Here is a 16,221-nt window from a genome sequence, read left to right as displayed (position 1 = left end):
AGTCCCACCCACAGAGAAGAGATAAAAATGACCACGTCTAAAATAACAGTCACATTTGCATACTTCATACCACAGGAGCTGTGGGAGACAAGAGTGGAACCTTAATGCCAGGAACCATTGAATTGTCTCTTTTACTCTGTGACAGTCCACAGGAGAAAAATGGCTAAGTACACAGGATTCCGAGATAATACCATTCTAAGTAATATCTACTTGAGACCGATATATACACACACAGATAGAAAGACTGGTAGATAACCTCCCTGTATCTCTAGAGAACACTGTGCCCAACAAACAGTAAAAGGAACTTCTTTTCACCTGACCAGGTGGGAGTGCAGTGAATAGAGCGTTGGACTGGGATGTGGAAGGAACCAGGTTTGAGACCCTGAGGTCGCCAGCTTGAGCGCGGGCTCATAAGGTTTGAGCAAAGCTCACCAGCTTGGACCCAAGGTCGCTGGCTTGAGCAAGGGGTTACTCGGTCTGCTGAAGGCCCACGGTCAAGGCACATATGAGAAAGCAATCAATGAACAACTAAGGTGTCGCAATGCACAACGAAAAACTAATGATTGATGCTTCTCATCTTTCTCCGTTTCTGTCTGTCTGTCCCTCTCTGACTCTCTCTCTCTCTGTCTCTGTTAAAAAAAAAAAAAAAAAGAACTTTTCATATGTCCGTGTGACAGTCACAGCCATTGACCATATTCAACACATGCTCTAAATAAATTCTCCCATAATAAAAATAGACTAAGTACAAGCTAGAAAAAAACTCTTGGAAATTTTTTTAAAATATTAAAAATGAATCAGAACATCACGATGAAATCTGCAGAGTGTGTTCAGAAGGAACATCGTAAAAACATCCCATACAACGATACAATCCAATAAAAACAATTCCTAGAGAAGCATTCGTGTTCTTCAATGTAATAAATCTATTAAAGTATGTAAAAACAAAGTAAAAGAACAATAGCAAAAATTAAGGGGAGCAAATAAAGATAAAAGAAAAAAAGCAATTTGGTTAAGTGGTTAAGGAATCATATATATATATATATATATATATATATATGAATGAGAGTCTAAATACACAAAGTAAGAAGTGAGTAGTCACAAACAGGAAGTTAAAGGCATCCAAAGAGATTATCTGTCTCAATTCTGAGCAGAAGGGTGACCAGAAGGACAACAGGAATGCCCAGCACCAGCCCTCGGGGAAGCAGAAAGTCTATGTAGGTCGTGTAGCAGAGCAGAAGTGGAGTGCTAGTACCGTCAAATTAGTGATGGAGTCACTAATTCTACGAACACTGAGAGGATCCACTGCTGTTCAACAGCTCTCAACCTAAACATGTAGAGAAAAGTTTCCAAATTATTCTTCTGAATCTCAAGATATCTATCTATCTATCTATCTATCTATCTATCTATCTATCTATCTATCTATCATCTCTCTATATTATAACCTTACGAAACCAGCACGCTCTCTTTCTCTCTTTTAAATTTCTATTTATTGATTTTTAGAGAGAGAGGAAAGGGTGGAAGATTGAGGCAGAGAGAGTGAGACAGAAAGAGAAACATCACTTTGTTATTCTACTTACTCACGATGCCATTGGTTGATTGTTGTGTGGCCCTTGACCGGGATGGAACCACCAAGCTCAGCCTGTTGGGACAATGCTTTAACCAGCTGAGACACCTGGCCAAGGCTTTTCTCTCTTCTTCTCTCTCTCTCTCAATATTGGTCTCTGCCTCTCTCTGTCTCTCCACACAAATCTCATTTTTGGCATTGGACTAAACTTCAGTTAAATACATTTGCAGATGAGAAATGTACCTTAATGTCCAGGTTTCCTTAATTTCAAGGTCACCTCTGAACTAGTATAAAAATAAAGTCTTAGGATCTATGCCGATGGGTGAAGGCAACGTTGACCGACCGTCCTCATTTGAACTGCGATTGGAACACTCAGGTTTCACAGGTGACACGTGTCAGAACATACTCCATAAAACTCAGAACACAGAGCAGACCGATCGTCAACACTGAGCCACAGACAGGGTCTCACATACTGATGATCTCAACTTGAATTCTGGGTGAGCAGACCCACGGCTCTTCAAGCCGCAGAGCCATAAAGCCCCGGGCTTGGGGGAGGCCTGAAAAGTGTTTGGCTGAACGTGATTCCGGTGATAACCACCCCTTTCGTTCTAAGGTCACAACTGTGTCATTTAAGAGCCACGTCTGCTCGAAAAGGGGCCTCATAATTATTTTGTTTATACTCTTATGCCGCGAAGCGCATTTCGTCAAATCGACCGGTCACAAATCGAACGCACCGATATCGCTCAGAAGGATAGCAGTTCTCTTCACGATCAATCAATCGATGTATCGTCGTGGAACAAGAGGACACGAACAGGTAGACTCCGCTGGTACTTCTGCAGTGGGACCTCGGCTTTCTTCCGCCTACAAACAAAAAGCTCATTCTGTCAGGGGCGTGGGTGCAGGACGTGGCTCAGCCCGAGGGAGGAAGGGGGGAGATGAGGTGTCTGCTGTGACGGCGTGCAGGTGCATATCTGTCCCCGTGAGGACTTTGCTGATGTGAATGCATCATCTTGGTCTGTGTGCACCCGCACCCTTCATGAGACTCTCTGTCGAAGACGCCGTAAGTTTATGGCAGTTTTCAGCACAACAGAATCTTTGTGTTGAAGAACCAACACAAAGGTGATCTTGCTCTTCTGTCAGTGATCCCAAAGTTTCACGTCCACGGTGTGATTTGGCCGAGACATCATTTTGAACTGTGACCCCGAAAGGCTGGGGAACGCGGGTGGGGGCGTCCGTTAGTAGACCCCCCATTCACTCAGCACCGACATGTGGCATTTCTGGTCCCTGTTCCTCGTTGTGCATGGAATAAACAGGGTGCTGAGACTGAACTTGATTTCTCCGTGGAAAGAACGCATCCCCAGATAAAATGATGCTATCCGAGCACGCAGTCCGGTGGCCCTCCAACGAGTAAAGCAATGTTTTCAGCCTCAGCCCCTCTTGGCCCTGGCCACATAGACTGTTGTCATTTCCTGAGGCCACATGCAAATCTGTTTGTAGAACAGTCTGAAGAGCGTCGTTTTGGAATCAGAAATGCTCTGGTTTAAATCTCAGCTGGGCTATTTCTAGCGATGAAGTGTTGGAACAATTACTGAAACTGCACGTGCCCCACTGTCTCGATAATAGTATAACTATCATCATCTACTGTGGAATGGGCAGAGGCCCGGAATAGACACTTCTCCCGAGAGGACACACAGATGGCCAATCGACACATGAAAAGATGCTCCACGTCACTAATCATCAGAGACATGCAAATTACAACCACAATGAGATGATCACCTCACACCTGTCAGCATGGCTGTCCTCGATCAACCCACAAACAAGAAGTGTTGGTGAGAATGCAGAGAAAAAAGAACCCCGTGCACTGCTGGTGGGAATGTGGACTGGTGCAGCCACTGTGGGAAGCAGTGTGGAGTTAGCTCAAAATAAAAAAAAAAAGGAACTGCCTTATGACCCAGCCCTTCCTCTTCTGGGAATATATCTGAAGAAACCCGGAAAGCTGATTTGAAAGAAGATATGCCCCCTATGTTCACTGCAGCACTGTTTACAACAGCCAAGATCTAGAGGCAGCCCAGCCGTTCACCAGCAGACGAGTGGATACAAAAGCTGTGGTGCATTTACACAATGGAATACCACTCGGCCATAAAAAGAGAAGGAAATCTTACCTTTCAGACAGCATGGAGGGACCTGGAGAGCATGATGCTAAGTGAAATAAGCCAGGCAGAGAAAGACATGCACTGTACGATCTCACTTATGTGTGGACTCCAATGAACTAACAAACAAAATAGAGACACACTCATGGATAGAAAGCAGCTGTCAGCTGTTGGAGGGGAAGGGATTTGGGGTGTTGAATAAAAAAGGAGACAGGATCAATAAAAAAAAATACAACACCTCGCCTGACCTGTGGTGGCGCAGTGGATAAAGCGCTGACCTGGAACACTGAGGTTGCAGGTTCGAAACCCTGGGCTTGCCTGGTCAAGGCATATATAGGAGTTGATGCTTCCTGCTCCTCCCTCCTCTCTCTCTCTGTCTCTGTCTCTCTCTCTCTTTTTCTCTCTCTCTCTTTCCACTCTCTCTATGAATAAATAAAATCTAAAACAAACAAACACCGGCCAGGGCACACAGGAGAAGCGCCCATCTGCTTCTCCACCCCTCCCCCTCTCCTTCCTCTCTGTCTCTCTCTTCCCCTCCCACAGCCGAGGCTCCACTGGAGCAGAGATGGCCCGGGCGCTGGGGATGGCTCTGTGGCCTCTGCCTCAGGCGCTAGAATGGCTCTGATTGCGGCAGAGCAACGGCCCAGATGAGCAGAGCATCGCCCCCTGGTGGGTGTGCCGGGTGGATCCCGGTCAGGCACATGCAGGAGTCTGTCTGACTGTCTCCCTGCTTCTCGCTTCAGAAAAATACAAAAAAATAAAAAATAAAATAAAAGAAACAAACAAAAACCTCGTAGATAACAGTGTGGTGATTGCCAGAAGGAAAGGGAGGTGGGGGAGGTAGGAGAGGGTGGGGGGGAGAGATGGGGAGGGAGGGAGACCTGACTTGGGGTGCTGAACACACGATACGATGTGCAGAGGATGTGTTATAGCATCGGACATCTGAAACCTATACGATTTTATTAACCAACGCCGCTTTTCTGAGAGGTTTTATCATAAATGTTTGCTGGATTTAATCCAATGCCTTTTTTACATCGATTGACCTGATCAGATCGTTTCTATCCTTCATTTGGTTTATGTAAGGCATCATGTAAATTGATTTGTGGGTTTTGTATCACAACCTTGCATCCCAGGGATAAATCCCACTTGGTCATGATGTATGTATGATCTTTTCAATGTACTGCTGGATTCGGTTTGCTGATATTTTGTTGAGGATTTTTGCACCTGTGTTCACAGGGCTATCACCTGATAATGTTCTTTCTTTGTAGTGTCTTCATTATAATCACCGCCTGGTCCCAGTTCTGACACTCAGTAGACGACTTTTGGGATTAGGATAACGTTGGCTTGATTGAGAGTTTTCCCTACACTTGAGTTATTTTGAGCAGTTTGAGAAGAACAGGAGTTAGTAGTGCTTCTCTGAATGTTCGGTCAAGTTTGCCTCGGGAGCCAGGCAGTCCAGGACTTCTGTTTGCTGGGGGTGTTCTGAAGAGCTGCTTCCTTTTCATTAGTTGAATTCAGTCTGTTCAGACTTTCTACTTCTTCTTGATTTAGCTTTTGGATGATTGCACGTTTCTAGGAATGTATTTATTTCTTCCAGATTGTCCCATTTGTTAGCATAGAGTTGTTCATGATATTTATTATAATTCTTTGCATTTTTGTGGTGTCCGCTCTCGTTAGATGCATATGCGGTTTTCTCTCTTAGTTTCTGGATGCATCTGGTTATTAAAGGTTTATCAATCCTTTTTATCTTTTAAAAAATAAGCTCTTGGTCTCATTGATCTTTCTTTTTTCTTCTTTAGTCTCTATGCCATTTATTTCCACTCTAATCTTTATTATTTCCTTCTTCCTGCTCACACTGGACTTTGTCCGTTCGTTTCTCCAGCTCCTTCAGGTGTGAGGCTGGATTGCTTATTTGCTGTTCTTGTTTATCGACAGAGCCTTGTAGTGTATGAATTTCTCTCTTAGGACTGCTTTCACTGTGCCCCATAGATTTTGTGTTGTGGTTTCTTCTATTTAAGATTTTATTTTTATTCATTTTCAAGAGAGGAGAAAGAGAGAGAGAGAGAGAGAGAGAGAGAGAGAAGGGGGGAGGAGCAGGAAGCACCAACTCCCGTACAAGCCTGGGGTTTTGAACCGGCAACCTCAGCGTTCCAGGTCGATGCTCCACCCACTGCGCCACCACGGGCCAGGCTGTGTTTCCATTTTCATTTGTCTCAAGGTAACAATTTGAGTTGTTCCTTGACCTCACTGGTAGCCCACTCATCTTTTAATAACATGTTATTTAGCCTTCACGAGTTTCTGGTATTCAGCTTGTTTCTTGTAACTGATTTCTAGTTTCAATACATTTTAATCATCTACCACACTGAAAATAAAACCCCTGATTGACAGCTCCTCGTACCCTGGACCGGCATTCACACGAGGCACAGAAGCCCACAGGAGCTTCGTGGATGCCGACCGAGTTCTCCCACGTCCGACCACAGCCTCCTGTCCCCCTCCGTCCACCTGCCGGGCTGGGCTCCTGGCTCTCCTCTCCTGGACTCTGGACGCCTGACCTCTTGTTCTGGGTGACGGTTACTTGGGATGAATAATCATCACACGCCCTCCATGACTGCGGAGGCCGGGGCTTCCCAGAGCGTATTCACAGAGACGTGAGCAGGGCTCTTCGGGGTGAGTGACCAGCACTGGAAGCCAGTGTCCAGTGCCCCCACCCCTGGTTTCACACCCCGCCCCCTCCTCGTTTTCATGCACACCACACCTGCAGGTGAAGCTGCCTCTTCTGCTTTGGGGCTCGAGGTCACGGGCACGGTCACGCTGGACGTGGAACAAGGAAAAGACCAACCTCCTCAGAGAGCAAGGCCGCCCGGTGGGCGCGGCGTCCAGTGGGCCGGCCAGTGTCCAGGGGGCCGGTGCGCGGGCAGGAGGGTCAAACAGAGCCCTCTGTGTGTTTCCTTCAGAAAAACAGCCACTCACAGAGCACTTCTCCTCATAGCCAAATTCATAATATTATTCATCAGGGGTAGAAATGACCTCAATTAGAGAAATGAAATGAAATGAAGCGTTTAATTAATCTGTGACAAACCTACAGGTGGCCAGAGAAATAAAATCGTATCTAAAAAATGAGTTAACGTCAGACCACCAGACTGGATGCCGCCTCCATCTTTAAAAAAAAAAAAAAGAAAAGAAAAAATAAAAAATGAATGCGATTGACACCTTTTCAACATTTGCTTTTTTTTTTTTTTATCCTTCCACTAACAACAACAACCAAAAAATTGATTTCCTTACTCAGAGCAGGAAAACAGAAGGCCACGTTACACCGTGTGCAGGGAAAGGAAATTGCAACACTTGTGGCAACCAGAGAGTCTGGTGCCACTGTCACGATGGAAATACGACAGAGGCCAGGATAAAACTCCCGCGACAATGCACTATTTTTTTTTTTTTTTGTATTTTTCTGAAGCTGGAAACGGGGAGAGACAGTCAGACAGACTCCCGCATGCGCCCAACTGGGATCCACCCGGCACGCCCACCAGGGGCGACGCTCTGCCCACCAGGGGGCGATGCTCTGCCCCTCCAAGGCGTCGCTCTGTTGCGACCAGAGCCACTCTAGCGCCTGGAGCAGAGGCCAAGGAGCCATCCCCAGTGCCCGGGCCATCTTTGCTCCAATGGAGCCTCGCTGCGGGAGGGGAAGAGAGAGACAGAGAGGAAGGAGGGGGGAGGGTGGAGAAGCAAATGGGCGCTTCTCCTGTGTGCCCTGGCCAGGAATCGAACCCAGGACTTCTGCACGCCAGGCCGATGCTCTACCACTGAGCAAACTGGCCAGGGCCACGATGCACTATTAAAACGATTCCTGATCGAGTCTTCCTTCTCCTTGCCAACGGCCACTTGCAGTCCGGCCGAGAGGAGCGAGAGGAGCAGTCTGTGCACCATTAACACATACCCCACCCTACAGATCACACTCACATATCACCCGGCTGGAAGCCCAGATCCCTCTTACTAAAATGTCCTGAGAAAATTCAACGAGACAGGGGCTTGACTAACTGTGGTTTCAGTTCTCAGCAGGGTCAGGTAGAGCCGGTGCCAGCGACTGGTTAGAACTCATCCGTGACTTTCCGAGGAGGGGTAGCCAGCTCTGGAGAGGACCATGCAAGTATGTTCACACTGGGGGTTGATCAGCAAATGGTAATTGGAGAAACACGCATTGTAACATTTCCCTAATTGCTGGAAACACTTTTTTAAGGTGTGAAGCGATTCATCTGACAAAAGTTGAAGAGCGGGGGCTGATCTGGAAACCTTCTCCCTTGGCCTGAGGCTGACTTCACAGGGGTGCTGTCATCCAGGGGGAGGGGGCTCCCCGCTCTGGTCCTGGGCGACGCGTCACAAGAAACACAGCATGCTCTCAACCGATGAAATCACACTCAGGTGATTCCGGGGCTATGCCAGCTTGAGAGTCATTCTCTACTATAAATACAGGTCCCTTTCAAGATAAGCAACAGCAACAATGTATGAGTCCATTCTGTTTTCTAAAACAGCTAGCTCTACCAACCCAGTCAGGTGCGTCCGTTGTACGAGTGATATACACATTTTTTTTTTGCTAGATTCTCCTCGACTGTTCAGGCTGTATTCGTGAAGAACTCGTGTAAACACCCCACCCCACCCTCTGTGGTCTCAGCCAAGCTGCTTCTCTGGCCGCGAGATGTGGTCCGGGGGGGCATCTGCGATGTGCCACCTGCTACTCTGAGGACATGAGGAGGAACAGCCCTTAAAACACGGACACACGTATCTGCCAGGCAGTCACAGGAGGGAAAGCCACCCATCGATCCACCCACCTGTGACAGGACAGGATTTACAGGTCAACGTTCTCCTAGTAGAACATTCGACATGAGGAATAGATAGCTTCTCTCTCGTGAGTATAAATATTTCTAAACAAAAGACTTCACTTGTCTACTTATTATAAAACAGTGACGTTTCCCTCACCAGGCGGTGGCGCAGTGGATAGAGCTTCGGACTGGAACCCAGAGGACCCAGGTTTGAAACCCCATAAGTTGCCGGCTTGAGTGCAGGCTCACCAGCTTGAGCATGTGGTTCCTGGCTTGAGCGTGGGATCATAGACAGAACACCATGGTTGCTGGCTTGAGCCCAAAGGTCGCTGGCTTGAAGCCCAAGGTCGCTGGCTTGAGCAAGGGGTCACTCACTCTGCTGTAGCCCCCTGGTCAAGGCAATCCATGAACAACTAAGGTGCCGCAATGAAGAACTGATGCTTCTCATCTCTCTCCCTTCCTGTCTGTCTGTCCCTGTCTGTCCCTCCCTCTCTCTCCTGTTCTTGCTAAAAGAAACACACACACACAAACAACAACAGTGACGTTTTTACAGAAGGAACGAGTCCAATCTCTTCCTCCTGGAATGTGTGTACAGACGGGGGAGGAAGGAAGGGACCGCTTTTCTGGGAGGTAGGTACCCTGCAGGTTTTCATACTTCAGATTTGGAATATTCATGGGCTGGGAGCTGAAGCCTCAGTACTGGAGATGCAGGCCCATACCCGTGAGTATCTTTATTAAAACTTCACAATTTTGTCACACAAGGCAATGGCTTCTCTCCCAGTGTGTCCACGCAGCAGAGGAAGATAACCTAATTCTCAAAAACCTGGAGAGGGTATCACCCCTCCAAGAAGGGCAGAGAGCGTCTCCTAAGGGTTCCTGCGTCACCATCCCTCCCAATGTTTGGCGCCATCGCTGCAAAATAATACGGCTGCTTTTATTTTGAGTATCTTATAAGTAGTGACATTACTTATAGTGTCCAAATGTTTATGTGGTATGTGAATATAAACGATTATCTGGTATCAGACACCCTTTTCTCCTTCCTAAACATGCCACCGTATTCTTAGCCAATGAAGATACTTTGTCATCATTGTTGTTTTTAAGTTACGTGATGAAGACCAGAATTACCCGTGTTTCAACTTTATATCACTAGCTTTCACTTTTAGGTAAGTGATAAAACTATGAGATTAACCATAGCAACTCTGAACTACAAAGTTACCCAGGACCATCTCAAGGATGATACATTTGATCAGCTTTTCCAGCCTGCAAGTCACTTTGCTAAATTCTCATGTTGTTTTAACAGCTCCCCCCAGAACCCAGAGGAGGAGGACTGGTTTCCTATGAAACAAGCTATCTTTTCTTTTTAATTCTATGTATCTCAATATGACTATGTAGTAAAATCGAAATAGTACACGCTATTGAATTACCTCCACACTTTGATTAAATTATACCGATGGTAATTCATTTTCATTTGAGCCTGTGAAATTCAACCAGACTTGTAAAAATTTGAACACAATTAACTTAACTTAAACGTAGCCGACAATATTAAATTAACTTAAACAAAAAAAGGATAGAATAATAAAAATGGCTAATTTTCCTTTTCCGTGCTCCTGCCTAAGGAGAGACTGCTGCGTTAGCAGTACCGGGGACTTCTGATCCGAGAACCCGAGTACGAGATCTGCTCGGTTATTCACTTGCTGAGACCTTTTCCACACCTACTGCGCTTTCCCTGGGGAATTCAGAGGGTCGACTCACTTCTCTGTAAGGTCATTTGAATTTAATTTTCGATGGTTTTAAGTTAAAACAAAAGAAAACATCTACCAATTAGTCTGTGAGGTTGTATTTTGTAATTGAACACACACAACACACACACACACACACACACACACACACACACGGTAGTACTTCCCTGTTTCAATTGTTCTTCTAGGCACTTTGGAAATATGGACACTTACATTTTATCACAAGAGGATAAATTGCCTTTTACAGTTGAGGAAAATGAGGCGCCCAGAGGCCAGGGGACTTGCCCAAGGCCACACCAGGAGGGCAGGACTTGACTCCAGGCAGCTGGCCCTGCAAACGATGCATCTTTGATTTCCTCCTCCAACAATTTGTGAAAAGAGTGTCTAACGTCAACGAACTGCTTGCTCAGACCGCGCCAGCGCTATTTTGCTACGGCAGGTGAAATGATGTCACCACAGGTATGTCAGCTGAGATACAAGCTGCTGAGCTGCACGGGCAAGGACATGCCCACCTCCTTGAGACCGCGGGACGTGGGGCGGGCGCAGGTGCGGATGTGACGACCCAGGAGGCCCCCTCGTCCTCTGTGTGCGGGAACCCAACTCGGACCTCAGCTCAGACCATAACACCGAAACCCAGCACCCTCCCCCCACCAGGCCGACACGCACGCCACAGCACCCTACAACCCACGGGGTGTGTGCAGGTGCCCTCCCCTCCCGAAATCACACGGCGACTTCCTCACACATGGCCGTGGAGGACTGTCTGAGTGGACGGAGGCCAAGCCGCTGTCCCTGACTGCAGTGGTGGGTGGAGTGCAGAGCATGTGTCTGCGGGGAAGCGGTGCCCACACATTCTGCACATCCTCCCCGGGGGGGGGGTCCCTATGACGTAAAGCGTGTTTCAGAAACGGGCTTCTCCGGTCATGGGCCAGCCTCCTCGTGTGTGTGTGTGTGTGTGTGTGTGTGTGTGTGTGTGTGTGTACATGTCTACGTCCGAAACTGGAACACTCGCTCGGCATCTCAGGTTTCACTAGTGACGCCTGGCACAGTGACCTGGGGACTCTGGAGGCTGTCAGCACTCACACGGTCTTCACGGTGCCACCGGAGATGGTGAAGGGAACTGCCCGTTCACGTCCCATTAGGAACACAGGGGCTTCCGCTCTCAACATCTGTCACCAACTTCAATGAAACACGTGACACACTCAAGCCTTTTATTCAACATCTCACCTTTCATCTTTTTTTCCTAAATGTCCCCGCCTTCTAGAATGTGAACTCCTTCACGCATTGGAAACTCAGTTTTTGATAGTCCATATCTCCATCCATATTTTAGTAATTTGGACACACAAGCCCTGGCTTGTTGGCTCAGCGGTAGAGCGTCAGCCCTGCATGTGGAAGGCCTGGGTTCGATTCCCAGCCAGGGCACACAGGAGAAGCACCCAACTGCTTCTCCACCCCTCAACCTCTCCTTCTTCTCTGTCTCTCTCTTCCCCTCCCGCAGCCAAGGCTCCACTGGAGCAAAGTTGGCCCAGGCACTGAGGATGGCTCTGTGGCCTCTGCCTCAGGCACTAGAATGGCTCTGGTTGCAACAGAGCGACGCCCCAGATGGGCAGAGCATCACCCCCTGGTGGGCATGCCGGGTGGATCCTGGTTGGGCACATGAGGGAGTCTGTTTGCCTCTGCACTTCTCATTTCAGAAAAAAATACAAAATAATTAAATAAATAAATAGATAAATAAATAAGTAAATTGGACACACAGACACTGATACAATGTAAAGTCTAAACCGAGGAGACAAGCAGTTCATGCTCTCTCTAGGTAAGGGGTAGTCAACCCTTTCATACCTACCGCCCACTTTTGTGTCTCTGTTGGTAGTAAAATTTTCTAACCGTCCACTGGTTCCACAGTCATGGTGATTTATAAAGTAGGGAAGTCACTTTACTTTATAAAATTTATAAAGCAGAGTTACAGCAAGTGAAAGCATATAATAATAATTACTTACCAAGTACTTTATGTCAGATTTTCACTAAGTTTGGCAGAATAAATCTTTATAAAACAACTTACTATAGTTAAATCTATCTTTTTATTTATACTTTGGTTGCTCCACTACTGCCCACCATGAAAGCTGGAGCGCCCCCTAGTGGGCGGTAGGGACCAGGTTGACCACCACTGCACTAGGTGAACATGATGGCTAAGGAATAAAGATCTCACCCCGGTTGGTCATCACTTGATCAGGGAGAGGTCTAGCTGCCCCCTCCCATGCTCCACAGAGGGGAGCTCCAAAGAGCGGACCCTGGACGGCGCAGCCCCATAGCTCTGACACTGGTTTTCAGAGCAGCAGTGTCCCCTGGGTACCTGGACGTGTGGATATTTAGACCCCGGCCACACCTGCAGAGCCAGAGGTTGAGGGAGTGGGGTGGGGGTGGCAGTCTCTGTTGTATCCAGTCCTCCGGGGGTCCAGACGTCTGCTGAGGAGAACCCCGCCCCAGCCCGGGCCACGTGAGGTCCTCCAGCGAAGGGGCAGTCTTGTCAGCGCACGGATGAACATATTTTATTCACTCCAGCTACATTCCTGCCTCCCTTCTCTTTTAAGTCATTAGAGATCACTTTTGTTGTATTTTTAAGTTTATTTTATTGTTAAAGTGTTATGTTGTTTTCTTTTTTTTTTCATTGATTTTTTTTTTTTTTTCAGAGAGAGAGAAAGAGAGGAAGGGAGAGGGGAGAGAGAGAGAGAGAGAGAGAGAAACATGACTAGTTGTTCCACTCATTCATGCATTCTTTGGTTAATTCTTGTATGTGCCCTGACCGGGGATCGTACCCACCACCCCAAGTTGGGATGACACTCTAACCAAGTGAGCTACCCCCGGCCGGGGCCTATTTTCTCATCGTCATTTGCTGTGAAGAGGTCTGCAGGCAGCAGCGTCTCTAAGGGCAGGTGTGTTAACAGGTCCAGTTGAACTCGGAGAGGATGGCTCGTTCCTTCCTCCATCTCTTCTCTTCTCTCCTCGGAATCCCAGCGAGGTTTTCCAAACTCAGGCTCCCTTCTGTCTGCTTCCTTGAGAGTTGTGTTACCACGAACATAACGTGCTGTGGAAGTTGTTACGTTGCCACCCCTGAACTTCTCTCCTCCGTGACTAGGAGCTGTGTGGTGCGTGCCCAGTCCCGGGAAGCACGTCCCCGGGTGCTCTCACCACCCCCTCCTCCTCGCCAGGCTGCGGAGCAAACCACCAACAGCGGAGGCAGGACAGACATCGGGACCGTCACCTGTGGACCCTCTGAGCAGCAGGGGCACCGCCCTTTCGTCTGCCGGCTCCCTGGCTGGCCGGGGTGAGCATCCCTGTGTCTCCACCGGCGACATGCAGGGCTTCGCGGCATGTCCTCGCTGTGTGTCCTCCCCGGGTTCTGCCCCGTCTCCGTGTTCGGCCATCAGTTGCCGTCAGGGGGCCCAGCCGTCTGGGCAGTGCCTCTCCTGTGCAGGGTCTCCACCACGGTTGGCAGCCAGGTTCCTCGCTGAATCCCACCTGCATGTTCCAGCGGGGTGACTCCTCCCTGTGTCCTGGGCGTGAGTGCTGAGCGAGAGTGCGTGCATGTCAGGACAGGGGGTGTCCCGCGAACGGTCACGGTGAGCTCCGCCCACGGGCTGGTGTGACGTCACAACGAGCAGCAACCGTGATGCGGTCCCCTCCCCCCCCCACACACACACACACAGCCGTTCTATCTGACGCCCCAGGAGGAGGCTGCCGGCCACAGCGAGAGTTTACCCAAGACCCACCGAGTCCAGAGTGAGACCTGCTATCGAACGCTGCCTCGTGCTTATCCACCGATCCGCCGGCTCCCACGGTCCGGCCTCTCTGGGCACGTCACATTGGAGATGGGGAAAAAAAAAAACCCCACAAAAACAAAAAACCTAAGGAAACTAAAATAAAAAAAAACCAAACTGAAACAGAACAACGACCATCCGTGTGCATAGGTGAAAATCATTCTTATTGCCTCCCATTATCAGGGTCTCTGACAGAAACTGTTTGTTAAATGGCCCTTCCTTCATTTTCATCGGTGTCCATGCCGATCGGAGGGAAGGTTTAATTGAATATCTCCTGCTGTAGCGAAAATGAATAGCCACACTGCACGGAACTATTGAAAGTGATCCACATCAACGATAAAATTCTTTCTGGGTTTTTTTTTAATGTTTTATTTGCTAGTGTGTGTGTGTGTGTGTGTGTGTGTGTGTGTGAGCGCGCGTGCGCACACACAAGCACGCTCATGGAGGGAATTTATTTAAACTCTATTTCAGGGACTCACCCGACAGGCTGATTTCAAACCAACCTACAAAGGAATACTTCTCCCCGGCAGAAATCGTTCAGAGAGTCCTTGCTTCCAGGAATGGAACAAGAGGGGTAAACTGAGTCTAGAACGAGGTCAAGGAGCCCCCTCCCCACGAGTCGACTTTGTTCAGTTGTCGGAAAGGACGGGCAGCTCTGGGGTCCACATGCGGAATCTCGCATTCCTTGCTCACTCTCCGTCATGAGGGGGTGACGCTGGGACTTGGGGGGGACCTGGGATGCCTGCCCCGGGGCAGCCACTGACCATGGACCCGTCAGCCAGGGGTCACCTGTTCAGGATCTCGGCTCAGTATCTCCAGGAGGAGGGAAGTGGGGGGTGATGACATCATCACAGAGCTTGTGCACCTCTGGTCCTACCTTTGGAAATTATGTCAGAAGGGCTCTGGATTGTGATGGACGTCACAGGGGCACCCCATGTCCAGTTCAGGAGCCGCCCTGCTGTGCGGCCCCCGCGGCAGCCCACACCGTGGAGGGGGAAAGCTGGCGTGGGCAGAGGGACAGGGCCCCACGGCAGCCCACACCGTGGAGGGGGAAGCTGGCGTGGGCAGAGGGACAGGGCCGCACGGCAGCCCACACCGTGGAGGGGGAAAGCTGGCGTGGGCAGAGGGACAGGGCCGCGTGCGGCAGCCCACACCGTGGAGGGGGGAAGCAAGTTGGCGTGGGCAGAGGGACAGGGCTGTGTGTGGCAGCCCACACCGTGGAGGGGGAAGCTGGCGTGGGCACAGGGACAGGGCCGTGTGTGGCAGCCCACACCGTGGAGGGGGGAAGCTGGCGTGGGCACAGGGACAGGGCCGTGTGTGGCAGCCCACACCGTGGAGGGGGGAAGCTGGCGTGGGCAGAGGGACAGGGCCCCACGGCAGCCCACACCGTGGAGGGGGGAAGCTGACGTGGGCAGAGGGACAGGGCCCCACGGCAGCCCACACCGTGGAGGGGGAAGCTGGCATGGGCAGAGGGACAGGGCCCCCGTGGCAGCCCACACTGTGGAGGGGGGAAGCTGGCATGGGCAGAGGGACAGGGCCCCCGTGGCAGCCCACACCGTGGAGGGGGGAAGCTGGCGTGGGCAGAGGGACAGGGCCCCCGTGGCAGCCCACACCGTGGAGGGGGAAGCTGGCGTGGGCAGAGGGACAGGGCCCCCGTGGCAGCCCACACCGTGGAGGGGGAAGCTGGCGTGGGCAGAGGGACAGGGCCCCGTGGCAGCCCACACCGTGGAGGGGGGAAGCTGGCGTGGGCAGAGGGGCAGGGCCCCCGTGGAGACCCTGGAGGCTGCGGTGCTCGCCGGCCCGTCCGCCTGGGCCAGCGTGAGGCGCGGAGGCGTCCTCTGCGTCCTCCCGCGCGAGGCTCTGACTTCCTGCAGGGACTCAGCTCTGGAACCTCACGACGTCTGACATGCCCACCATCCGCCCGCGGCTGCGGAAGACTCGGGCCGAGAGGCTCCCCCCACCACCCTTCACGCCTTGAGGCAGCGAATGTGACTCCGAGCCCAACTCTGACCCAAGGAGCCACTCCGGTGAAATGACCGGATTCACCTACTACTGACCTCCGTCCCCAACCGGCCCAAACCCAGGGCCCAAGCGCGCCTGGAATTCACCGACAGCGGGCTGCACTGGCCACTGGGACACCTGTCC

At 50.1% G+C, this 16,221-nt stretch overlaps 1 protein-coding gene and 1 non-coding gene across 6 annotated transcripts in view; one reads left to right on the top strand and one right to left on the bottom strand.

The window, feature by feature from the left end:
- The window catches only part of LOC136382110 (contactin-4), an 813,951-nt gene that overhangs the window by 356,331 nt on the left and 441,399 nt on the right, over positions 1 to 16,221 (bottom strand). The window lies entirely within an intron of this gene.
- On the top strand, positions 11,608 to 11,683 carry TRNAA-UGC (transfer RNA alanine (anticodon UGC)). Its single transcript has one exon. It is a non-coding gene; the product is annotated as a tRNA-Ala (tRNA).

Source organism: Saccopteryx leptura, chromosome 10, assembly GCF_036850995.1.
Source record: "Saccopteryx leptura isolate mSacLep1 chromosome 10, mSacLep1_pri_phased_curated, whole genome shotgun sequence".
In the NCBI taxonomy this organism is placed as follows: Eukaryota; Metazoa; Chordata; class Mammalia; order Chiroptera; family Emballonuridae; genus Saccopteryx; species Saccopteryx leptura.
The sequence above is the reverse complement of the archived record's forward strand: the minus strand, read 5'-3'. Positions and strand labels throughout refer to the sequence as shown.